This window comes from Panicum virgatum, chromosome 6K (assembly GCF_016808335.1).
Source record: "Panicum virgatum strain AP13 chromosome 6K, P.virgatum_v5, whole genome shotgun sequence".
In the NCBI taxonomy this organism is placed as follows: domain Eukaryota; kingdom Viridiplantae; phylum Streptophyta; class Magnoliopsida; order Poales; family Poaceae; genus Panicum; species Panicum virgatum.
In genome coordinates this window covers 11,404,981-11,431,492 of record NC_053141.1, presented here as the reverse complement: position 1 = coordinate 11,431,492, position 26,512 = coordinate 11,404,981, and the positions used below count along the sequence as shown (strand labels likewise).

Genomic DNA, 26,512 nt, shown 5'->3' with positions numbered 1-26,512 from the left:
CCACAAATTGGGTGCTGAATCTGGACATCCTGTAGACAAGGAGAGATATCAAAGACTAGTGGGGCGTCTCATCTATCTCTGCCATACAAGACCAGATATAACGTATGCTGTGAGTGTAATAAGCAGATACATGCATGACCCAAGGAGTGGTCACATGGATGCAGTCTATAGAATCTTGAGATACTTAAAGAGGAATCCAGGCAGAGGTTTGCTGTTTAAGAAAATGGACATCTGAATGTGGAGGGTTATTGTGATGCAGACTGGGCTAGTTGTCCAGATGACAGAAGATCAACTTCAGGCTATTGTGTTTTTGTTGGTGGCAACTTGGTGATTTGGAGAAGTAAGAAACTGAAGCGTCCCCTCATAAGAGAAGACTTAAATGTGATATAAAGCACCAGTCCCAGGAAGCTGATGCCACATTTATTACATCAGATGGTTCAAAACCGTACAAACCTTGGAGGACACTCGATACAGATGATGATAATTATTAACCAAGCTACAACATAACACCAGACTACAAACCACATAGGGTCTACTACGGGCTCTGAGTACTGCGACAGCGGAGGCATCTCGACAGGGCCGGTACCATAAGCAAGGTTGGGTGTAGAATGATAACCCTACTCGGCGTCGTCTGGAACGAAGTCCGGGTCTTCTTCTGTAAAAAGTGAGAATGGGGTGAGTACAAACGTACTCAGCAAGTCCAACCACACCCACGGAGGGGTTAAATCAGAATAATATGCCTAGGTAAATCAAGGATAAGGTTATGGTTTAATTTGCAGATAAACGATATTTTATGCAGGGGTTTGTTTTAAAGAAAACCTTTACGAAAATCAGTTTCAGAAGTAACACGGAGTTTCCAATTTTTAAACTGCTACCGGACTCCCCGTCCGTCGTAGCACACGGCACATCTGCCGGACACAATTCCAAAACAACTCACACCAGCCCATCCCACTGAAACACTAGTTATGTGACCACACCATAACTCGCCCAATACCGTGGGCACGGACTATTCGAATAGATTCTTAACTCTGCAGAGGTGTGCAACTTTACCCACAAGTAGGATACCACAACTCGAACACCGTCGTGTCGGTGTAGATCCCAACATAGCCATTACCCACCATAGCTAAGCCTGACTAGCCATCACGGGATGCACCAAGGGGTTGTCTACCGTTCACTTAGGTATAACCGGGCATAAGTCACTCGGGGCTTACCCCTTTTCCTTAGTCACCCGTTGCTCTCAGCTCTCCTGATGGCTACCACACCAACTAGTGGGATTCATGCTACGCCGTTGCCCATTCAACGGTCGAGTGGTTTGCACGATAGTGGAGTTAGGTGAGATGACACACCAACTCGGTCCTTAGACACGACAAGATGGATATCTCCCTTCTTTGCCCTGCCACACAGGCATAAGCACACCAATCGGCAATTCACACAGAAATGCCGTCCATCCCGTCCATACTCAACTTTCAAAAATCCACATTTTATCCCGTCCCACACGCACACATTTTCTTTATCAAATAAATCATATTAAGAGTAAAGTCCTAAGCGTTCTAATATCGATTAACGTCCAAGCAAAATCAGACATTAATCTAGGTGGTCAAGGAATAGTCATCACAAATCAAGGGGTGGCTATCCAACCGTGTTTTCATGCAAGTAAAACATATGCAACTTTATAAAACAGGCCATTGGGTTGTGTTTATAAAAACTAGGACAGAAACATGCATCAAAGGATGGGATTGAACTTGCCGTCTTCAAAGCCTTCGGGGAAGTCCTGTCCTTCGGGCTCGGGGTCGCGGAACTGATCCTCGTTCTCCTGCTCACAGTACTGCTCGTTGACGGGTTCTCCTTCGTTCACTCCGTGGTCTACGACGCAAACAAACACGCACACAATCAAGACACAGGAATAAAAGTTTTATCGTTGAGCTCGGAATGGAAACGCATAAAATATAGAGGTAGAAGCAATAATTTTGAGTGGTTTCTGAGTGACATGGTCAAGGCTGAGTTAAGTTAGGTAGGGTAAAGTTTTGGTTTAATCCGGGGTCGTCTGGTACATGAAATGATAGGTTTTATAAAGATTCGTGGGTTAGTTAAGGGGCCAGGGGCCTGGTTGTGAATTATCTTGAGTAGGCAGGGGTCTGTTTGTAATTTTTGGAAGCTTTTGGGTTATTCTGGAGAGGTCAGGGGTATATTTGAGATTAGGTTTATATTGGAATAGGGTTCATTTGCAAATATACTAAAGGTGGGGGTATTTCTGCAAAAAGGCAAAAATGATGGAAGGTTTCTTTAAGAAATAAAGGAAAGGGGGAGGGGTTTTTGGCAAAATCGCCATCCCCTTCCTCCCTCCCACGCTGGGAAACAGGGGAGGCGCCTGGGGTCGCCGGCGGCGGCCAATCCGGCCGTCCAGGGCCAGGGCGGCGGCCGGGAGTGAGGGGAAAAGAGGCTAGGGGCACGTGGGGTTCGATGCCCCGGCTCACCTCAGGCTGGGGCGGCGCTCAGAGGCGGGGCGACGGGAGCGAGCGGCGGCGGCTCTGGTGGCTCGTGGCGGCGGCGCTAGCGCTAGGGAGGTGTGGCTGGAGGCGGCGGAGGTGGTTGCGGGGATGGCTGGGGCTCGGGGCTCTTTTATAGTCGAGCCAAGGCGGTGGAGGTGGGTGGCCGGCTCGGCGAGGCCTGCGGGCTCGACGCGCCGGGCGCCGTGCGCGTGCGCGAGCGCGGCGTTCGGGCCGGCCGGGGCGGTCAGGCTGCTCGGGCAGGTGGCACGGAAGGGGAAGGGCGGCGCGGCCGGGCGGGGAGCGGCCCAGGCGGGCGAGCGGGGAAAGGGAGCCGGCCTGGCGGGCTCGGGGCGAGCGGGAGCGAGGCAGAGGAGGGAGAAGGGAAGGAGGGAGGGAGAGAAAAGAAAAAGGAAAAAGAGAAAAGGGGAAAAAGTAATGAGAAAAAGGAAAAAGAAATAGAGAAAAAGAAAATGGGAGAGAGAGGGAAAGGATAAAGGAAGGAGGGGGGGAGGGGGCGGTGCGCGCCAGCGGCGACTGCGGCCGCGGTCGGCCACGCGGGTGCGGGCCACGGGAGATGGGGCACGCGGCCGGGAAGGAAGGAGAGAGGGAAAAAGGAGGGGCGGGATTCGCGGCGGCCGGTCACGACGCGTCGCGTTGGATGGGAAAAAGATGGGACGCGGATTGAATTCGGGTGTCGGGTTGCTCGGGGGAGGTTCTGGGGATTAGGGTTCAGGGTTTGAGGGGAGTCGAGCTCAACGAAAGACAACTTTAGCGCATGATTTATTTAGTGAATTTTCGGGATGTTACAAACCTACCCCACTTAAAATGAATCTCGTCCTCGAGATTCGGCTGGTTCCTAAACAGGTGGGGAAACTCTTTCTTCAGAGTGTCTTCTCGTTCCCACGTCGCTTCTTCTACTCCGTGTCTGCTCCACTGGACTCTGCATATCCGTACTTCAGAGTTTCTGGTCCTTCTGGTGACCGTGTCGAGAATCTTGACCGGAACTTCTTGATATCGTAGGTCTGGCTGCAGATCTATTGTTTCTACTGGCACGTGCTCTGCCTCGGGTACTCTCAAACATCTTCTTAGCTGTGAGACGTGGAACACTGGATGTATATCCGACATTTCTTCTGGCAGTTCCAAACGGTAGGCTACTGCTCCGACTTTCTTCAGAACTCGATATGGTCCAATGTACCGAGGGGCTAATTTTCCTTGTACCTGAAATCTTCGGGTTCCTCGAATGGGTGATACCTTGAGATACACGAAATCTCCTGGGTTGAAACTTATCTCGCGTCTCTTCTTGTCGGCGTAGCTCTTTTGTCGAGACTGGGCTGCTTTCAGCTTTTCTCTAATCTCGGCAACTCTTTCTTCTGCTTCCTTTATGAGTGCGGGGCCGACTAGGGCACGTTCTCCAACTTCTGACCACATCAGAGGGGTTCTACATTTTCTTCCGTAGAGAGCTTCAAAAGGTGACATGCCCAAGCTTGCTTGGTACCCGTTGTTGTACGAGAACTCGGCATAGGGTAGACTCTGCTCCCAATCTTTGCCATAAGTGAGGACGCATGCTCTCAACATATCTTCCATAATCTGGTTTACCCTTTCCGTCTGGCCATCTGTTTGCGGGTGATAAGCGGAACTAAAGTCTAGCTTGGTGCCCATGGCTTTATGCAAACTTTTCCAGAATCTAGAGGTGAACTGGGTCCCTCTATCTGAAACAATTCGACTGGGCACACCATGCAACTTCACTATATTTTCCACGTAAAGCTTGGCTAGCTTCTCTCCGCCGTAGTTGGTACGTACGGGTATGAAGTGAGCCGCTTTAGTGAGTCGGTCCACTATTACCCATATGGAATCGTGTCCTTTCTGGGTTCTGGGCAGTCCTACCACAAAATCCATCCCTATTTCATCCCATTTCCAAACCGAAATGGGTAGGGGCTGCAACAATCCTGCCGGCTTCTGGTGTTCAGCTTTGATTCTCTGGCAAGTATCGCAATGGGCGACAAATCGTGCAATATCTGCCTTCATCCCATTCCACCAATATTTCTGTTTTAAGTCCATATACATTTTGGTGGATCCTGGGTGAATTGAGTAGGCTGAGTTGTGGGCTTCATCCATGATTATCTGCCTGAAATCCCCTTTCTGGGGCACACAAATTCTATCTTTATACCACAACGTTCCCTGATTATCCACTCTAAAGTCTGGTGCCTTATTTTCTCCGGTCTGTCTCCGGATTTCCATCAGTCCCTTATCCGCTCTCTGGGCTTTCCTGATTCGTTCTTCTAGAGTGGATTGAACGTTCAGCACTTGGCTGGAGCCTCGAGGGACAATGTGCACGTTTAATCGCGCCATTTCCTCTTGTAAAGGGTCATTCTTGGGCCCATAGGATTTCCGACTCAAGGCATCAGCTACTACATTTGCCTTTCCCGGGTGGTAATGAATTTCCAAATTATAATCCTTGACTAATTCTAGCCATCTTCTCTGCCTCAGGTTTAAGTCCGGTTGGGTGAAGATATACTTCAGACTTTTATGATCGGTAAAGATTTCGCACTTATTTCCAATTAAATAATGCCTCCAAATCTTAAGTGCGTGCACTACGGCTGCAAGTTCCAAATCATGAGTTGGGTAGTTTTGCTCATGGGTCCTGAGCTGACGGGAAGCATATGCAACGACTTTCCCATCTTGCATCAGCACACAACCAAATCCTTGTCGGGACGCATCACAATAGATGACAAAATCCCGATGAATATCCGGCAGGGTTAGCACTGGGGCTGTCGTCAATCTTCGCTTCAACTCCTGGAAACTTCTTTCACACGACTCCGTCCAGGTGAATTTCTTCTCTTTCTTGAGCAGCTCTGTCATGGGCCGGGCTATCTTAGAAAATCCCTCAATGAATCTCCGATAATACCCAGCTAATCCGAGGAAACTTCTGATCTCACTGACATTAGTTGGTTGCTGCCAATTGGAGACTGCTTCAACCTTCTCGGGATCCACTGCTACTCCTTCCGCGGTCAAGATATGACCAAGGAAAGCTACTTTCTCCAGCCAGAACTCACACTTGCTGAATTTGGCGTATAGCCTGTGCATTCTCAACTTCTCCAGAACTACTCTCAGGTGTTGCTCGTGCTCCTGAATACTCTTTGAGTAAATAAGTATGTCGTCAATGAAGACTACGACAAACTTATCTAGCTCGTCCATAAACACTTTGTTCATGAGGTTCATGAAATAGGCCGGTGCATTTGTCAGTCCGAAAGACATCACTGTGAACTCAAACTGTCCGTATCGGGTGACAAAGGCTGTCTTCGGGATGTCGCTTTCCCTAATCTTGAGCTGAAAATATCCGGACCTTAGGTCAATCTTTGAAAAGTACTTGGCTCCTTTTAACTGATCAAAGAGATCATCGATCCTGGGAAGGGGGTACTTATTTTTGATAGTGACTTCGTTTAGTGCCCGGTAGTCTACGCACAACCTCATACTTCCGTCCTTCTTCTTGACGAATAGAACCGGGGCTCCCCAAGGAGACGAACTTGGCCTGATGAAGCCAATCCGTTGTAACTCCTCTATTTGTTTCTTTAACTCTGCCAACTCAGAGGCTGCCATCCTATAGGGTCTTTTGGCTATGGGGGCGGTTCCAGGAACAAGATCAATGACAAATTCTATGTCCCTATCTGGTGGCATACCGGGAAGTTCTTCGGGAAAGACATCGGGGTACTCATTCACTACTGGGACTTCTTCCAAGGACTTGGCTTCCATGCTAAACACCATCGGGTTTGCTCCACTTTCCCGGGTATGGCAGGTCACTCGGACTCCCTCTAGGTTTGTTAGATGTACTACCTTGTCCGTACAACCTATGAGGCCATTATGTTTGCTTAGCCAGTCCATTCCGAGGATCACATCTATCCCTTCTGACTTAAGCACTACTAGGTCTGCTAAAAACTCTACCCCACTTAAATTGATCCTTACCCGTAGACAACCCAGTTGACACCTGATGTCTCCTCCGGGCGTCCGGGTTAATAGGGGTGTTTTTAGTAGTACCGTAGGTATTTTATGTTTCTCCACAAAGCTCGAGGATATAAATGAGTGTGATGCTCCAGAATTGAACAGTACTGTTGCAAGAGTTGAGCTGACAAGGTACTCACCGAGTACAACGCCCTGAGCTCCTTGAGCTTCCCGCGCGTCGATGTGGTTGACGCGGGCTCGTCCAAAAGTCTGCTGGGGTTGCCTCTGCTGGTTGCTGTTGTTGTTGGTGTTGCCACGGAGGGGCACTCGGTTGGCTCCGGTCAACACTGGCTTGGGTCCGTTCACGGTGTTGGAGAAAGCTGATGTAGCTGGCTTGTTCTTGGCATAGGGGCAGTCGGCGATGAAGTGACCCGTCTCACGGCAGTTGAAGCAGGCCCTCGCATTGCTGTTGTTGTTGGTGACCTGGCTTGCATTACTCTGTGGGGCCCTCATGGTGCTCTGGCTTCTGGGCTGGGTGTTAGGGGCTCGTGGTCCTGTCACTTGCGTCTGAGTTTTGTACTGCATTGGGGCTTGGGACCTTGGTGCATTGTAGCTGAAGCTTCTGGCCTTCTGGGAACGATCCTGCTGGCGGGCCTTGCTCTCCAGGAACTTGAGCTTGTTATCCTTTCTTTCATCACTCTTGGCCTTCTCAGTGAGGATTGCCTTGTTCATCAAGGTGTTGAAGTCAGGATAGATCTGAGGGGTGAGCAGGGTCCTGAGTTCTGGATTTAGTCCCTTCTTGAACATATCCTGCTTCTTCTCGTCGTCGTTCACCTCTTCTGGTGCATAGCAAGCCAATTCCATAAACTGGTGTGTATACTCCTCAACCGTCATATTCCCCTGCTGAAGTGCGCGGAATTCGTCTGCCTTGCGCTTCATGGTAGCTGAGGGGATGTGATAGCGGCGGAACTCTCTCACGAATTCATTCCAGGTGACGGTGGAGGCATCTCTGGCAGCAGCGCAGTAATTTTCCCACCAGGCTAAGGCAGTCCCGGTGAGTTGATGTGCTGCCAAGAGAACTTTATCTCGATCCTGGCACCCAAATGGCTCGAGCTTCCTCTGGATCACGCGGAGCCAGTCATCTGCATCCAAGGGGTTGCTGGATCCGGCAAAAGTAGGTGGCTTGGCCCTCAGAAAAGCTGTCAGCTTGTCATTGAAGGTCTGCTCTCGTGGCTTCCTGTTCATCAGAGCATTGGCCAGTGTCTCCAATATGAGAGTCTGGTTATGGATTATTTGTGCCAGGTCCACGAAAGGTGGTGGTGGTGGTGGTGGCAGCTGTGCACCAAGATTTTCTCCTCTGCCCTGACTCACTTCTTGTTCTTCCTGAGGATGGTTTTGCCCGTTAAGGCGTACTCCTGCATCAGCGGCTGCAGGGTCCCTGACACGGGAGGCCCTCGTGACGCTTCGGGAAACCATCTGCAGATTTGGTAGGGTTTTTGTGAGATTGGGATTAGGTGATGTTTAAGTTATTTAATTCGTATTTTTGAAAAAGGCAGAATTAACCTTCTACCGAAAGGCACACACACAACAAGCACACAACAAGGCAAACAAGCAACTTTTACTAAAGCGAGGTAGGGTACAACACGGGAACATGACTAGAACGCGTACTACACGTCCGGGTACAGGTTCAAACTAGGAATACAACTTAAACTGGAAGGGCTAGAAGGGTACAACAACAGGGTAGGGTTGGACACTCTACTCGCGGGGCGAGTCTTCTTCTGGGGTGGTACGTGCTTCCGGGGAAACAAACGGCTCGTCGTCCTCCGGGTTCCCGTTCTCTTGGGGCTGAGCAGCAACTTCTCTTTCTCTGATAGCAGTAGACCCTTCGGGGTTCTCGGGTGGAGCTCGAGGGCTTCCAAAGAGCGTTCCCCATCCTATGACGGGTGTCCCAAGTAGAACATGGTCTTCTCCGATGGCCGGAACTGGGGTCCCACTTCTGGTCCATTCTTGCATGCGCCGGTCTCGGGCCTGTCTGAGGCTCTCCTGTGCAACTGCTTCACTGCTGATCGCGGCTGCGGCTCTTGCCTCGGCTTGGGCTGCTCGGACCTGTTGGAGCCTCACCGCGAGTTCAGCTTGCTCGGCACGATTGGTCTGCTCCCTCAGCAGGTGGGCCTGGTCATCGAAGAGTTGGTCCAAAGCGGCCAGATAGTTAGCCACTTGGTACAAAGGGTCTACTTCATGGCGGCGCCGTTCCAGGCTTCTCATGCGGGCTTCCCAAACAGGGGTCCTGATGGCCGGCGGAAAGAACCTCATTGGCGTGGGTGCTAGGTGTTCTTCGAAAATCCGGCATAGGTACCGAAGTGCCTTTCTGACAGCCAAGGGGTAGGTGTCTTGGTGCCTGAATCCCGTAGCGGTCACTCGCCACGACTGGATGTTGGGGTGGCGCTCACTTCTGGCGATGACAATGATCACCCTGCAGTGGAGAGTGCCATGATGCTCGTACTCTCTGCTGTAGTACCTTGGGCGTTCTGTAACGCCAAGGCTTTCCAGGGCGTTGACCAACAGGCTGGGGAAGCCAGGTGCAGCTTGGCAGTCGCCCTGGGTCCATCCTTCCTCAGCCATCTGAAAACAAAGATAGAGTGAAGATCTTGCGCGAATATTTGCGGTACACAAAGGGGTAGATGGTTTTTATTTATGGCATCATGATGGGGTACAACTTCACGGGTACATGATTATTAGAGCAAAGGTTCTAGCTTAGAGACTACTCCTATCATGGGGATTCTTCCTCAATTCTAAAGGAGCGCTTCTTCAGTGGAAGGCACTGATCCATCACATCATCCTCGGTCTGAGTCCCTTTATCCCAGTGGGTTTCTTCGGGTTCTTCTTCTTCAGTCTGAGTGCCAACGTCCCAATGGGTTTCCATGGGTTCTTCGTCTTCCTCTATCCATCCACCTATTCCCCAGCGAGCCTCGTACCTCCGCATCTGAGCTTGGAGAGCTGCTAGCGAGTTCTCGGCACGTGCGGCCCTTGTCCGCTGCTCTTCCAATTCTGCCTCTTTTTCATTCATTTGGACTTGGAGAGCAGCCAGGGAATACTCAGCGTGTGCGGTCCTTGTCCGCTGTTCATCCAGCTCTTGGGTTGCCTTTTCTGCTCTGTGAACTTGTTGCTTTAGTTGTGCTGCTTGCTCCCGGTAGAGCTCATCCAGGCCGGTGAGGTAGATGGACAGGTGGGATACAGTGTCTTCCAGATCTTCTTCTTCCCTCCCAAGGCCTCTCATTCGGGCGATCCAGGTGCGTCCTCTTCCTTATGTTGGCGGAAAGAACCCCATAGGAGTCCGCTGAAGGTGATGCTTGTAGATCACTCGGAGCCGTCGCAGGGCTTTACGGGCGGCTTTCCGATAGGTATCCGGGAAACGGAATCCAGTGGTGGAGATGAACCAAGGGTCCACATCTGGGTAGCGGGTGCTTCTTGCTATGAAGATCATCAGGTCACACCGAAGAGTGCCCTTGGAGTCGTATTCCCGGTAGAGAAACTCTGGTGGATCCACAACTCCGATGCGTTCCAGGCTGAGTATCAACAACTTGGGAAGGCCGGGCTCTGCGAAATAGATTCCGCCAATCCATCCATTGTCAGCCATCTGGAACAGGGCAAGAACCAAAGGTAAGTGTTTGTGTGAGGAAAGGATTAAGGATAGAAAAGTCCTAAGGTAAAGGGTCTAAAAACGGGTTTCGCTCCTAGGGTCACGTCCTACGGCCAACCTACGGCTCTGATACCACCTGAAGCGTCCCCTCATAAGAGAAGACTTAAATGTGATACAAAGCACCAGTCCCAGGAAGCTGATGCCACATTTATTACATCAGATGGTTCAAAACCGTACAAACCTTGGAGGACACTCGATACAGATGATGATAATTATTAACCAAGCTACAACATAATACCAGTTTGCAAACCACATAGGGTCTACTACGGGCTCTGAGTACTGCGACAGCGGAGGCATCTCGACAGGGCCGGTACCACAAGCAAGGTTGGGTGTAGAACGATAACCCTACTCGGCGTCGTCTGGAACGAAGTCCGGGTCTTCTTCTGTAAAAAGTGAGAATGGGGTGAGTACAAACGTACTCAGCAAGTCCAACCACACCCACGGAGGGGTTAAATCAGAATAATATGCCTAGGTAAATCAAGGATAAGGTTATGGTTTAATTTGCAGATAAACGATATTTTATGCAGGGGTTTGTTTTAAAGAAAACCTTTACGAAAATCAGTTTCAGAAGTAACACGGAGTTTCCAATTTTTAAACTGCTACCGGACTCCCCGTCCGTCGTAGCACACGGCACATCTGCCGGACACAATTCCAAAACAACTCACACCAGCCCATCCCACTGAAACACTAGTTATGTGACCACACCATAACTCGCCCAATACCGTGGGCACGGACTATTCGAATAGATTCTTAACTCTGCAGAGGTGTGCAACTTTACCCACAAGTAGGATACCACAACTCGAACGCCGTCGTGTCGGTGTAGATCCCAACATAGCCATTACCCACCATAGCTAAGCCTGACTAGCCATCACGGGATGCACCAAGGGGTTGTCTACCGTTCACTTAGGTATAACCGGGCATAAGTCACTCGGGGCTTACCCCTTTTCCTTAGTCACCCGTTGCTCTCAGCTCTCCTGATGGCTACCACACCAACTAGTGGGATTCATGCTACGCCGTTGCCCATTCAACGGTCGAGTGGTTTGCACGATAGTGGAGTTAGGTGAGATGACACACCAACTCGGTCCTTAGACACGACAAGATGGATATCTCCCTTCTTTGCCCTGCCACACAGGCATAAGCACACCAATCGGCAATTCACACAGAAATGCCGTCCATCCCGTCCCTACTCAACTTTCAAAAATCCACATTTTATCCCGTCCCACACGCACACATTTTCTTTATCAAATAAATCATATTAAGAGTAAAGTCCTAAGCGTTCTAATATCGATTAACGTCCAAGCAAAATCAGACATTAATCTAGGTGGTCAAGGAATAGTCATCACAAATCAAGGGGTGGCTATCCAACCGTGTTTTCATGCAAGTAAAACATATGCAACTTTATAAAACAGGCCATTGGGTTGTGTTTATAAAAACTAGGACAGAAACATGCATCAAAGGATGGGATTGAACTTGCCGTCTTCAAAGCCTTCGGGGAAGTCCTGTCCTTCGGGCTCGGGGTCGCGGAACTGATCCTCGTTCTCCTGCTCACAGTACTGCTCGTTGACGGGTTCTCCTTCGTTCACTCCGTGGTCTACGACGCAAACAAACACGCACACAATCAAGACACAGGAATAAAAGTTTTATCGTTGAGCTCGGAATGGAAACGCATAAAATATAGAGGTAGAAGCAATAATTTTGAGTGGTTTCTGAGTGACATGGTCAAGGCTGAGTTAAGTTAGGTAGGGTAAAGTTTTGGTTTAATCCGGGGTCGTCTGGTACATGAAATGATAGGTTTTATAAAGATTCGTGGGTTAGTTAAGGGGCCAGGGGCCTGGTTGTGAATTATCTTGAGTAGGCAGGGGTCTGTTTGTAATTTTTGGAAGCTTTTGGGTTATTCTGGAGAGGTCAGGGGTATATTTGAGATTAGGTTTATATTGGAATAGGGTTCATTTGCAAATATACTAAAGGTGGGGGTATTTCTGCAAAAAGGCAAAAATGATGGAAGGTTTCTTTAAGAAATAAAGGAAAGGGGGAGGGGTTTTTGGCAAAATCGCCATCCCCTTCCTCCCTCCCACGCTGGGAAACAGGGGAGGCGCCTGGGGTCGCCGGCGGCGGCCAATCCGGCCGTCCAGGGCCAGGGCGGCGGCCGGGAGTGAGGGGAAAAGAGGCTAGGGGCACGTGGGGTTCGATGCCCTGGCTCACCTCAGGCTGGGGCGGCGCTCAGAGGCGGGGCGACGGGAGCGAGCGGCGGTGGCTCTGGTGGCTCGTGGCGGTGGCGCTAGCGCTAGGGAGGTGTGGCTGGAGGCGGCGGAGGTGGTTGCGGGGATGGCTGGGGCTCGGGGCTCTTTTATAGTCGAGCCAAGGCGGTGGAGGTGGGTGGCCGGCTCGGCGAGGCCTGCGGGCGGGATTAATGGCGGGCGGCCGCGTTAGGTTGTCGCGGAGCGGCGTGCAGCGGCGAGGGCGTCGAGGCCGCCCACTGTGGCACGTGGAGGAGAAGGCGGGGCGCTGGCCTCGGCGCGGGTGGCGAGGCGGCGGCTCTGCGGCGGCACTGCTGCTAGGCGACGCGCGGCGCGGCGGCTGCACGCGGGCACAGGGCGAGCGGGACCGGAGCGAGGCGCTGGCGGCGGGCGTCGCGGCGTGCGGCTGGGCGGTGATGGAGGGGCGCCAGTCGGATGGCCGCGTCGTGGCGCGCCGGGGCGGGGCGGTGCTGTAACACCCTAATTTAAATTTCAGTATTTATTAATAAATTAATTGGCTTTAGATAATTTTCTAAGGTTTATTGTGTTTAGTTGGCATTTAATCTAATTTTTGTTCCTTAATTAATTAAAATTTATCATAGGTTTAAATTTTTGTTGCATTCATGCTGGTGCATAATTTTATTTGAGTGTGGTTTGAATTCAAATTCAAATTTGAATTCAAACTTTGTTTGAATTAGATTAAGAAATGAGAGAAATAGAAATAGAAAGGAAAAATAGAAAACCCAGCCCAACCCGAAACCCAAAACCCAACCCAGTAGCGGCCCGGCCTCCTTTTCCCTTCTCACTTGCGCCCGGCCCGCTACGCCACCTCCCCGCTCGGCCCAGCTCGCGACCCGGCCTGCCAGCCGCGGCCTGCCTCCGCCCGCTCCCCGCAGCCCAGCTCTTCCCGCGCCCGGCCTGCCTCGCCGCGCGACGCTCGCCCCGCGTCCCCCCTGACTTCGCCCGCACCGCGCGCGCCGCCCGCTGACCAGTGGGTCCCGCCTGCCAGCTCCACCCCTGCCGCAGCGCAACAACCCCGCCCCCTGGCCGAAATCCCCGGCCACAATCCCGGCGATCCTTTCCCCGCGGGCGCGCACGCCGAGATTCTCGGCCCTGCCCTTCTTAACCCCACCCCGCACCCCTGCGCATCCCATCCACGCTGCCGCCGCTGCCCAAGCCCCGAAATCAGCCCTCTCGCCGTTGATTTCTACCCGGAGAGTCGCCGCCGGTAAGACGCGCCGCTCGCTTGATTTCCTAGCCGCCGGCGAGCCACAGGCCGCACTGACCCCTGTAACCTCTCCGCAGGAACCCCGCGCACCGATCCGTGAAGCCTGGGACGCCCGAAGACCCTCCGCTTCTCCTCCTCCACGAGCCCGTAACGACCTCGCCGCCGGTCCTCGTCGCCGGCCACCCTACGCCGCTCCCTCGCCCGATCCAGGCCCACGGTGAGCACCGCCCAGACCCCCTCTCCCTTTTAGGCTAGTTTTCTTAGCCCTTAGGCCACTCCTACAGCCGGGACACAGTGCGCCGGCGCTCAGCCGCCGCGCACGACTTTGCTCCGCCGTGGCGGGCCTTCTGCAGACCACCCCAGTCCCGCGTGTCCCTGGCTTGGGCTCGCCCTGACCCCGCACGCGCACGAGCACCCTCTTTGCACCACAACCCGCGCCAAGAGTGGCCTTCACGCCTCTCGCCGGCAAGCCCTGCGCCGCAGAGCCGCCATCGCCGGCGAGCACACCGCCTCGAGCCCCGCCAAGCCCAGTTGATGCCCTAGGTGGTTCACGCATCGCGCAACGAACCTTCCCGACCCAGACCCGGGTCGAAATGACCCCCGGAGTGCCGGAATTGCTAGCTCCGGTGAGCCCCCGACGAGCGCCGCCGCGGGATTCCTCGCCGGCGGTATCGCGCCGCCGCCCCTGCGCGCCCAATCTCCCTGGACCGCACGATCCGTCGCGGACGGACGCGATTAGATCGCGTACCGGTTCGATCTAATCCGCCGGATCTCGATCCAACGGATCAGATCCGAAGATACCGGTTCGGCCCGCCCTTTTGCTAAAGAGACCCCCGGTTCTGTTGAAATCAACCCGCAGTCCAGCCCTTTTGAAAAATAATTACGTAGAGGTCCTAGTTTTAACGTTTTAGCCCCTGGGTTTTCCCAGTTTTGAAACCGCCGTCCAGGCTTAGTCCTTTTGCGTGTTAGCCCCTGGATCTTTTCAGTAATTGCGTTTTAGTCCTCGGTTTTAGCAGAAAAGCCCCTGGAACTTCAGTTTTCTTACAAATAAGCCCCTAGGACTTGTTTTAGGCCTAGTTTATGCGTTTTAGCTCCGATTTTAGCGTTCTTTATATCCACGCGATCGTTGTGACGCGTAGAATAGTTCTAGAGTAGTTTTGTGTGCTGTTTTTATGTATTGATGTACTGTTCTTTAGTTTTTGTTAGTGTTTGCTTGTATGCTTATTTTTGTGCATTATTTTGGCCATGTGTTCGTGAGTAGACGTTGATCCATCTGAGGAGCCCCAGTACCAGTACCAGGAGCAGCCTTCTTCCGAGCACTTTGAGCAGCAGCAGGAGCAGTACGAGGAAGGCAAGTATAACATGAACAACCTATCACTTTAATTACAATTTCATACTGCATTTTAATACTGTATGCCTTTAAGGATTTCCTAGCCAGTTTATATCCTTTATATATACCTTTGGGTTGCATTTTGGTTAGTTGTGCTAGGTTGCTGCGCTATAACACACTCTGGTCCTTTTTAATTAAATTGATTAATGTTTTACTTGAACTTAATTCTGAGAGTGGCACTCTGTGTGGCTTGAGTGGCTCACTTCTCGTTAAAAGATGTTTTTTTTAGAAACATGGTTTAGGGGGCCAGCACGGTGCTTACTGCCTGGTTGGCCACTCTCCATAAGGACCGGTTCATAGAGCGACAACCTGGGACAACAGCGCTACCACAAGGCTAGAATGGGATAGACTTGGCGTAATAACTAGATCTTTTTGGTTTGGAGTAACTTACCTGCGGGGCAAGAGTAGTAAGCTTCAATGGTCCCTGCTCCTCCGGCTTGGTCTGTGCTTGGATTGCGCTCCTGTGCTTGTACCCCCGGAGGTGGGCCCCATCGTCGCCGACCTAACTCTCGCGGTTACGCCTTACCAACGAGATTCTTTCTAAAGGCCTCGTAGTGAGTCGCTGGCCATCTCACCTAAGGAAGTGTGATGAACAACTGGCGTAGCTCACGACTTGTGGGTAAAGATGTGCAACCTTTGCAGAGTGTAAAACTGGTATACTAGCCGTGCTCACGGTTATGAGCGGCCCAGATCCTCCTTTTGATTAGTGAAGTTATCTCCTTCCGACGAGGGAGGTGCTTCTCGGGGTTACCTTGGTGGCTTGGTTTTGGTTTGGTTCTCAGTAGTAGTATAATTAATTCTGATTAATTACTATGTAACTGGGTCAATGGTAATTCATCAACTCGTAGTAAATAGCTTTAATAAAATTTTGCCAACACTTAAAAGCTAATGCAGTTGAGTCAGCCAGCCTAGAGCCTCATAGTTTGTGTTATACTTGTTGAGTACAAGTTGTGTACTCAGTCTTGCCTCTTCTCTACTTTTTCCTCTTGGTTACGCTACTGCTGCTCAGTTCCTGCCGACACGAGGGAGTTCGTCCAGCGCTACCAGGACTACGAGGACTTCTAGGTGCTTCGTCTCCCAGTCGACGTCCCTGTGGCGCCCTGCTTCAGCTTCGGAGAGCTTTTATCGTATTTTGTACTTCGCTTCCGCTGTATCAGACATTTTGTCATTATTGTAATAAATAACATTCGTATTCGCTTTATTATGTCTTTTTACGTGATATGTGCTATGATATACTATTCATTCTGTTGTATATACGTGTGACTTGATCCTGGCACGTATATGATTGCTCGGTTTATGTTCTTTTATAAACCGGGTGTTACAGAGTGGTATCAGAGCCGTATCGACTGTAGGACGAAGCCTAGATAGAACTAGTCGAGTTTTAGGACTTCTTCTCACCAATCCTTGACTGCTGAAACTATTTTACTATTATACCCCTTGACTTCTATGACTTTTACCCTTCTTGCCTTGATTTCTCTCTCTGAAGAATAGTTTTCGTAGATTTTGGCCTGAATCAGTCATCTGACCACCATGAGTTAGCTAGGTGACCTTTTTATAATAATACGATAGCACGTTCTGCGGCGCGTTGTGTTAGTCGAGTCTATTGCTAAACTCGGCTAAGTTGTGAAAATTGTCTGCTTGTTATTATGCTACATGTTTGATTTGGATTTTTGAATGATTGCATAGCTTAGTAGCTTAATTTTGTTTAAAGGAAATCACTCAGATGTTAAAGTTAACTGATTAATAAAATGAGTTAGATCGTTGGGGGTAAAACAGTCCACTCTATCCTGTCTACTTTATCATGACTGAGTCTTTTTCCGCAAAAGAGTTATCATATCCATCTGATTTTATTCCTGCAATATCCTTACTCGTGAAATCTTTTGTTCCAATCAGATGGTGAACACCAGGAGCACCGGTTCCGGTTCTGGCCAGCAGCAGGGTCAGAACAACCAGGGTACTGGGATCCCGATGCCTCCGCCTTTGACTCCGGAGCAGTACTTCCAGCTCCAGATGCAGATGATGGCTACCCTGAACAACACTGTTCAGGCTCTTCAGCACGCTCACACTCAGCCTCCGCCTCCTCCACCGCCGCAACCTCGTGACAGGTGTGCTGAGTTCCTGAGGGGTCACCCGCCGACGTTCTCTCACACGTCCGACCCTCTTCAGGCTGACGACTGGCTCCGTGCAGTGGAGCGTCAGCTGGACATCGCCCAGTGCGATGATCGTGAGCGCGTCTTGTACGCCGCAGGACAGCTGCGAGGTGCAGCTTTGGACTGGTGGGAGTCCCATCCAGTTCACGACCGCGAGGCTCTCACTTGGCTCCAGTTCAGGGAGCGTTTCCGCAGCCACAACGTCCCCGCGGGCGTTATGAAGATGAAGCAGAAGGAGTTCCTTGCACTGAAGCAGGTAATCTTAAGAATAATCATTCAGCGTTTTCTTTTGAGCTAATGCCCCTTGTTCTATCCTTATGAATCTTGAGTTAATCTTCCGATATCTATCTGTCTTTGTGAATTCAGGGGACTATGTCGGTCACGGAGTATCGTGATCGCTTTCTTCAGCTTGCTCGCTACGCCCCTGCCGAGGTTGCGGATGACCGCAAGAAGCAGGAGCACTTCATGGAGGGTCTTGAGGACTACCTCCAGTACGCGCTGCTCAACCTCCGCTTCGACGACTTCAACCATCTGGTTGACAGTGCGCTCAACACTGAGCGTAAGCACTTGGAGATGGAGGACAAGAAGAGGAAGGTTGTCCCCGTTGCTTCCGGCAGCAACACTCGTCCTCGACTCCAGCAGCCCCAGCAGTACCAGCCTCAGTACCGGCCTCCTCAGCAGTACCAGCAGAGGCCACCGCAGCAGTACCCGCCTCGACAGCAGCAGGCAGGTCAGGGCCCGAGGTTACCAGCACCTCCGGCTCGTGCTCCACCAGCTCCACCGGCACCGCAGGCTCCACGTCCGGCAGCTCCTACCGGACAGCAGGCTCAGGGACCTCCTCGCACCTGCTTTCACTGCGGCCAGCCGGGGCACTACGCCAACGCTTGCCCCCGGAAGGCGCAGGCGGGACAGCAGGGGCGCCCAGCTCAGCCCAGGGCGCCAGCACAGGGCAGGGTGAACCACGTGACGGCCGAGTCAGCGGCCGAGGCTCCCAACGTGGTTATTGGTACGTTCATGGTTAATTCATATCCAGCTACAGTGCTTTTTGATACTGGTGCTACGCATTCCTTCATTACTCAGTCTTTTGTCGAGCATCATGGTATTCATACTAGCACATTAAAGAGGTGCCTGTTAGTATCTTCACCGGGAGGACAGTTGAGGTCTCACACTTACTGCCCGAGAGTCAGTGTTTCTTTGAGGGGAGTAGAGTTCTGTACTGATCTGATGGTGCTAGACACCAAGGGCATTGATGTCATTCTGGGAATGGAGACTCTGGCCAAATGGGGAGTTCGGATAGATTGTGCTCAGAGGACAGTCTTGCTATCAGCTTCCAATGGCCAAGAGGTTGTTATCAGTGCAGTAGAGCCTTCGGGATTTCTTCATCAGATGGAGGCTAGACCCACGGACGGTATTCGCGTGGTGTCTGAATTCCCGGATGTCTTTCCGGATGATCTGCCAGGTATGCCGCCTGAACGCGCCATTGAGTTTTGTATTGATCTCTTGCCTGGCACAGCTCCTATTGCAAAGCGGCCCTACCGTATGGCACCTATAGAGCATGAAGAAGTTAAGAAGACTATTGATGAGTTGCTAGCCAAGGGCTATATCCGTCGCAGCTTCTCTCCTTGGGCTTTTCCATTATTGCTGGTAGATAAGAAGGATGGCTCGAAGAGGATGTGTGTGGATTATCGTGAGCTGAATGCAGTCACTATCAAGAACAAGCATCCACTGCCCCGTATTGAGGATCTCTTCGATTTGCTTCGAGGTGCTCGTATATTCTCGAAGATTGATCTTCGTTCGGGCTATTTTCAGCTGAGGATCCGTCCTGGGGATATTCCGAAGACGGCATTCACCTGCAAGTACGGGCTATATGAGTATACAGTCATGTCCTTCGGCTTGACTAATGCCCCGGCTTTCTTCATGCATCTGATGAACATGGTCTTCATGGATTATCTGGATGTTTTCGTGGTGATTTTCATTGATGATATTCTGATCTTCTCCAAGACAGAAGAAGAGCATGAGGAGCATTTGAGACTCGTATTGCAGAGATTGAGAGAGCATCAGCTGTATGCCAAGTTCAGCAAGTGCGAGTTCTGGATTGACGAGGTTCCATTCCTCGGTCATGTTATCTCTCAGGGAGGCATTGCTGTTGATCCGAGCAAGGTGAAGGATGTGCTCGAGTGGGAGACACCGCAGACAGTGAAGGAAGTCAGATCTTTCTTGGGCTTAGCAGGATATTATCGGAGGTTCATTGAGAATTTCTCCAAGATCGCGAAGCCTTTGACTTCCTTGCTAGAGAAGAATGTGGCTTTTGTATGGACTGATGAGCGTCAGATGGCCTTTGATGAGCTGAAGAAAAGGTTGACTACGGCGCCAGTCCTGACTCTGCCAGACCAGACGAAGAGGTTCACGGTATATTGTGATGCTTCGAAGGATGGTCTTGGGTGTGTTCTGATGCAGGAGGGCAGAGTGATAGCTTATGCTTCACGGCAGTTACGTCGGCATGAGCTGAATTATCCTACTCATGATCTTGAGTTAGCCGCAGTTGTGCATGCTCTGAAGATTTGGAGGCATTACTTGTATGGGCAGCGGTGTGATATCTACACTGATCACAAGAGCCTCAAGTATATTTTCACGCAGAATGAGCTGAACATGCGGCAGAGAAGATGGCTAGAGTTGGTCAAGGACTATGATCTGGAGATTCACTATCACCCGGGCAAGGCCAATGTTGTAGCAGATGCTCTGAGCAGAAGAAGTTATGTCAACATGGCCGTGGCTTTCCAGATGCCTCCAGAGTTATGCGAGGAGTTCGAGCAGTTGAGTCTGGGTTTCTTGCATCATACCTCCAGTGCAGCTTTTGAGGCAGTACCGACTCTAGAGTCAGAGATCAGGCAGCATCAGAAAGATGATGAGAAGCTGCAGGAGATCCGTGAGTTGCTCAAGAAGGGCAAGGCTCCTCATTTCAGAGAGGATGATCAGGGTACTTTGTGGTACAAGAACCGGATCTGCGTGCCCGATGTGCATGATCTTCGGAAGTTGATTCTGAGTGAGGCCCATGATACAGCATACTCTATTCATCCGGGCAGCACGAAGATGTACTATGATCTGAAGGAACGTTTCTGGTGGTATGGGATGAAGCGTTCAGTGGCAGAGTACGTGGCTATTTGTGACACCTGTCAGCGTGTCAAGGCTGAGCATCAGAGGCCAGCAGGTTTATTACAGCCTTTGAAGATTCCAGAGTGGAAATGGGAGGAGATCACGATGGATTTCATAGTTGGATTGCCTCGTACTCAGAAAGGGTACAACTCCATTTGGGTAGTAGTGGATCGTCTGACGAAGGTTGCTCACTTCATTCCAGTGAACACTACCTACTCCGGTGCTAGACTTGCAGAGTTGTACATCTCTCGGATTGTCTGCTTGCATGGTGTGCCCAAGAAGATTATATCTGACAGAGGGTCTCAGTTCACTTCTCGGTTCTGGGAGCAGCTCCATGATTCGTTGGATACGAAGCTGCGTTTCAGTACGGCTTATCACCCTCAGACAGATGGGCAGACAGAGAGAACCAACCAAGTGTTGGAGGATATGCTGAGAGCTTGTGCTATTCAGTACGGTACTAGTTGGGATAAGTGCCTGTCATTTGCTGAGTTCTCATATAACAACAGCTATCAGGCCAGTCTAAAGAAGTCCCCATTTGAGGCATTGTATGGCAGAAAGTGTAGAACTCCTCTCTATTGGGATCAGATTGGTGAAAAGCAGCTCTTTGGTCCTGAGATCATAGATGATGCAAAGCAGATGGTTCAGGCTGTGCGAGAAAATCTGAGGATTGCACAGAGCAGACAAAAGAGCTATGCAGATGGCAAGCGGAGAGACCTGACTTTCAGTATCGGTGATTATGTATACCTGAAGGTGTCTCCGATGAGAGGAATCCGCAGATTTAATGTCAAGGGAAAGTTAGCACCTCGTTATGTGGGGCCATTCAAGGTGCTAGAGCGGAAAGGCGAAGTTGCTTATCGCCTGGAGTTACCTCTCAGCCTCTCAGGAGTTCATGATGTCTTCCATATATCTCAACTGAAGAGGTGTTTGCGAGTACCCGAGGAGCAGGCACCACTGGATGGGGTCGATGTTCAGGAAGATCTGACTTATACTGAGCATCCGGTGAAGATTCTGGAGACATCAGAGAGAGTTACTCGGAACAAGCGCATCAAGATGTGCAGAGTTCAGTGAAGTCACCACAGTGAAGCTGAGGCTACTTGGGAGCGAGAAGATGAGTTGAAGAAGACCTATCCAGATCTCTTTGCTAGCCAGCCCAGCTAAATCTCGGGACGAGATTTCCTTAAGGGGGTAGGGTATGTAACACCCTAATTTAAATTTCAGTATTTATTAATAAATTAATTGGCTTTAGATAATTTTCTAAGGTTTATTGTGTTTAGTTGGCATTTAATCTAATTTTTGTTCCTTAATTAATTAAAATTTATCATAGGTTTAAATTTTTGTTGCATTCATGCTGGTGCATAATTTTATTTGAGTGTGGTTTGAATTCAAATTCAAATTTGAATTCAAACTTTGTTTGAATTAGATTAAGAAATGAGAGAAATAGAAATAGAAAGGAAAAATAGAAAACCCAGCCCAACCCGAAACCCAAAACCCAACCCAGTAGCGGCCCGGCCTCCTTTTCCCTTCTCACTTGCGCCCGGCCCGCTACGCCACCTCCCCGCTCGGCCCAGCTCGCGACCCGGCCTGCCAGCCGCGGCCTGCCTCCGCCCGCTCCCCGCAGCCCAGCTCTTCCCGCGCCCGGCCTGCCTCGCCGCGCGACGCTCGCCCCGCGTCCCCCCTGACTTCGCCCGCATCGCGCGCGCCGCCCGCTGACCAGTGGGTCCCGCCTGCCAGCTCCACCCCTGCCGCAGCGCAACAACCCCGCCCCCTGGCCGAAATCCCCGGCCACAATCCCGGCAATCCTTTCCCCGCGGGCGCGCACGCCGAGATTCTCGGCCCTGCCCTTCTTAACCCCACCCCGCACCCCTGCGCATCCCATCCACGCCGCCGCCGCTGCCTAAGCCCCGAAATCAGCCCTCTCGCCGTTGATTTCTGCCCGGAGAGTCGCCGCCGGTAAGACGCGCCGCTCGCTTGATTTCCTAGCCACCGGCGAGCCACAGGCCGCACTGACCCCTGTAACCTCTCCGCAGGAACCCCGCGCACCGATCCGTGAAGCCTGGGACGCCCGAAGACCCTCCGCTTCTCCTCCTCCACGAGCCCGTAACGACCTCGCCGCCGGTCCTCGTCGCCGGCCACCCTACGCCGCTCCCTCGCCCGATCCAGGCCCACGGTGAGCACCGCCCAGACCCCCTCTCCCTTTTAGGCTAGTTTTCTTAGCCCTTAGGCCACTCCTACAGCTGGGACACAGTGCGCCGGCGCTCAGCCGCCGCGCACGACTTTGCTCCGCCGTGGCGGGCCTTCTGCAGACCACCCCAGTCCCGCGTGTCCCTGGCTTGGGCTCGCCCTGACCCCGCACGCGCACGAGCACCCTCTTTGCACCACAACCCGCGCCAAGAGTGGCCTTCACGCCTCTCGCCGGCAAGCCCTGCGCCGCAGAGCCGCCATCGCCGGCGAGCACACCGCCTCGAGCCCCGCCAAGCCCAGTTGATGCCCTAGGTGGTTCACGCATCGCGCAACGAACCTTCCCGACCCAGACCCGGGTCGAAATGACCCCCAGAGTGCCGGAATTGCTAGCTCCGGTGAGCCCCCGACGAGCGCCGCCGCGGGATTCCTCGCCGGCGGTATCGCGCCGCCGCCCCTGCGCGCCCAATCTCCCTGGACCGCACGATCCGTCGCGGACGGACGCGATTAGATCGCGTACCGGTTCGATCTAATCCACCGGATCTCGATCCAACGGATCAGATCCGAAGATACCGGTTCGGCCCGCCCTTTTGCTAAAGAGACCCCCGGTTCTGTTGAAATCAACCCGCAGTCCAGCCCTTTTGAAAAATAATTACGTAGAGGTCCTAGTTTTAACGTTTTAGCCCCTGGGTTTTCCCAGTTTTGAAACCGCCGTCCAGGCTTAGTCCTTTTGCGTGTTAGCCCCTGGATCTTTTCAGTAATTGCGTTTTAGTCCTCGGTTTTAGCAGAAAAGCCCCTGGAACTTCAGTTTTCTTACAAATAAGCCCCTAGGACTTGTTTTAGGCCTAGTTTATGCGTTTTAGCTCCGATTTTAGCGTTCTTTATATCCACGCGATCGTTGTGACGCGTAGAATAGTTCTAGAGTAGTTTTGTGTGCTGTTTTTATGTATTGATGTACTGTTCTTTAGTTTTTGTTAGTGTTTGCTTGTATGCTTATTTTTGTGCATTGTTTTGGCCATGTGTTCGTGAGTAGACGTTGATCCATCTGAGGAGCCCCAGTACCAGTACCAGGAGCAGCCTTCTTCCGAGCACTTTGAGCAGCAGCAGGAGCAGTACGAGGAAGGCAAGTATAACATGAACAACCTATCACTTTAATTACAATTTCATACTGCATTTTAATACTGTATGCCTTTAAGGATTTCCTAGCCAGTTTATATCCTTTATATATACCTTTGGGTTGCATTTTGGTTAGTTGTGCTAGGTTGCTGCGCTATAACACACTCTGGTCCTTTTTAATTAAATTGATTAATGTTTTACTTGAACTTAATTCTGAGAGTGGCACTCTGTGTGGCTTGAGTGGCTCACTTCTCGTTAAAAGATGTTTTTTTAGAAACATGGTTTAGGGGGCCAGCACGGTGCTTACTGCCTAGTTGGCCACTCTCCATAAGGACCGGTTCATAGAGCGACAACCTGGGACAACAGCGCTACCACAAGGCTAGAATGGGATAGACTTGGCGTAATAACTAGATCTTTTTGGTTTGGAGTAACTTACCTGCGGGGCAAGAGTAGTAAGCTTCAATGGTCCCTGCTCCTCCGGCTTGGTCTGTGCTTGGATTGCGCTCCTGTGCTTGTACCCCCGGAGGTGGGCCCCATCGTCGCCGACCTAACTCTCGCGGTTACGCCTTACCAACGAGATTCTTTCTAAAGGCCTCGTAGTGAGTCGCTGGCCATCTCACCTAAGGAAGTGTGATGAACAACTGGCGTAGCTCACGACTTGTGGGTAAAGATGTGCAACCTCTGCAGAGTGTAAAACTGGTATACTAGCCGTGCTCACGGTTATGAGCGGCCCAGATCCTCCTTTTGATTAGTGAAGTTATCTCCTTCCGACGAGGGAGGTGCTTCTCGGGGTTACCTTGGTGGCTTGGTTTTGGTTTGGTTCTCAGTAGTAGTATAATTAATTCTGATTAATTACTATGTAACTGGGTCAATGGTAATTCATCAACTCGTAGTAAATAGCTTTAATAAAATTTTGCCAACACTTAAAAGCTAATGCAGTTGAGTCAGCCAGCCTAGAGCCTCATAGTTTGTGTTATACTTGTTGAGTACAAGTTGTGTACTCACTCTTGCCTCTTCTCTACTTTTTCCTCTTGGTTACGCTACTGCTGCTCAGTTCCTGCCGACACGAGGGAGTTCGTCCAGCGCTACCAGGACTACGAGGACTTCTAGGTGCTTCGTCTCCCAGTCGACGTCCCTGTGGCGCCCTGCTTCAGCTTCGGAGAGCTTTTATCGTATTTTGTACTTCGCTTCCGCTGTATCAGACATTTTGTCATTATTGTAATAAATAACATTCGTATTCGCTTTATTATGTCTTTTTACGTGATATGTGCTATGATATACTGTTCATTCTGTTGTATATACGTGTGACTTGATCCTGGCACGTATATGATTGCTCGGTTTATGTTCTTTTATAAACCGGGTGTTACAGGTGCGGCGCGTGCGCGTGAGCGGCGCCGAGCGGGGCAGCGCGGGCGGCGTGGCCGCGGCGAGCGCGCGTGCTGGCACTGCAGCGGGGAGGCGCAGCGACGCGCGGCGCGCGTCGTGGCCGGGCACGCACGCGGGCTCAGCGAGCGGCTCGACGCGCGGTGTGGTGCACGCGGTGCGCGTGCGCGCGTCGCGGCTCGACGCGCCGGGCGCCGTGCGCGTGCGCGAGCGCGGCGTTCGGGCCGGCCGGGGCGGTCAGGCTGCTCGGGCAGGTGGCACGGAAGGGGAAGGGCGGCGCGGCCGGGCGGGGAGCGGCCCAGGCGCGCGAGCGGGGAAAGGGAGCCGGCCTGGCGGGCTCGGGGCGAGCGGGAGCGAGGCAGAGGAGGGAGAAGGGAAGGAGGGAGGGAGAGAAAAGAAAAAGGAAAAAGAGAAAAGGGGAAAAAGTAATGAGAAAAAGGAAAAAGAAATAGAGAAAAAGAAAATGGGAGAGAGAGGGAAAGGATAAAGGAAGGAGGGGGGGGGGGGCGGTGCGCGCCAGCGGCGACTGCGGCCGCGGTCGGCCACGCGGGTGCGGGCCACGGGAGATGGGGCACGCGGCCGGGAAGGAAGGAGAGAGGGAAAAAGGAGGGGCGGGATTCGCGGCGGCCGGTCACGACGCGTCGCGTTGGATGGGAAAAAGATGGGACGCGGATTGAATTCGGGTGTCGGGTTGCTCGGGGGAGGTTCTGGGGATTAGGGTTCAGGGTTTGAGGGGAGTCGAGCTCAACGAAAGACAACTTTAGCGCATGATTTATTTAGTGAATTTTCGGGATGTTACAGAAACAACCTGTAGTATCACGCTCTACTGCAGAGGCTGAGTACAGGGCTATGTCACAGAGTCTAAGTGAACTATTATGGATTAAAAATCTTCTATTTGAGTTAAAACTCCAGGAGGATAGTTCAATGAAGCTTTAGTGTGATAACAAATCAGCTATTAATATTGCCAACAACCCAGTTCAACATGATCGAACCAAACATGTGGAGATCGATCACTTCTTTATTAGGGAAAGGATTGATGATGGAACTTTGTGTCTAGGGTTTATAACTTCTGAGGAACAAATTGCTGATTGTCTAACAAAAGGGTTGAGTGTTAGAAGGTGTGAGTCTTTATGTGACAAGATGTGCATGATAGAAGTATACGGCCCATCTTGAGGGGGAGTGTTGGTGTGTGTATGTAATATAGACATATATGTAGGGCTAAAGTGTAAAAGGGTTAAGAATAAAGAAAAGACACCAGGAGGAAATAATCTCCTGAGTTGATTCCCAAACTCCACATTTATGTTACTTAAATGATGGGTACATCTGTAATAACAACCATGTTGTTCTGCAAAAGAACTTCAACCTCAGGAAGCCATTGGAAATTGGTGTCAAACCTAAGGGAAGATATTTTGCTTGTAAACATCTTCAAATGGTGAAGATCAAATGCTCCAAGGATGATGCAAGAATCCATAAGCTGGCATTTTTGTTCAGAGCCAGTAGTGTACCAGTGGAGAAGATTTTTGTTCGTCGAACCGGAAGTTCATGTGAGTCT

At 51.4% G+C, this 26,512-nt stretch overlaps 1 long non-coding RNA gene across 1 annotated transcript; it reads right to left on the bottom strand.

The window, feature by feature from the left end:
* Positions 1 to 186: 186 nt before the first annotated feature.
* Positions 187 to 25,914, bottom strand: LOC120711737. Its single transcript, XR_005690461.1, has 3 exons — positions 25,769 to 25,914; positions 17,785 to 17,788; positions 187 to 348 (listed from the first exon to the last, which is right to left on the bottom strand). It is a non-coding gene; the product is annotated as an uncharacterized LOC120711737 (long non-coding RNA).
* Positions 25,915 to 26,512: the final 598 nt, after the last annotated feature.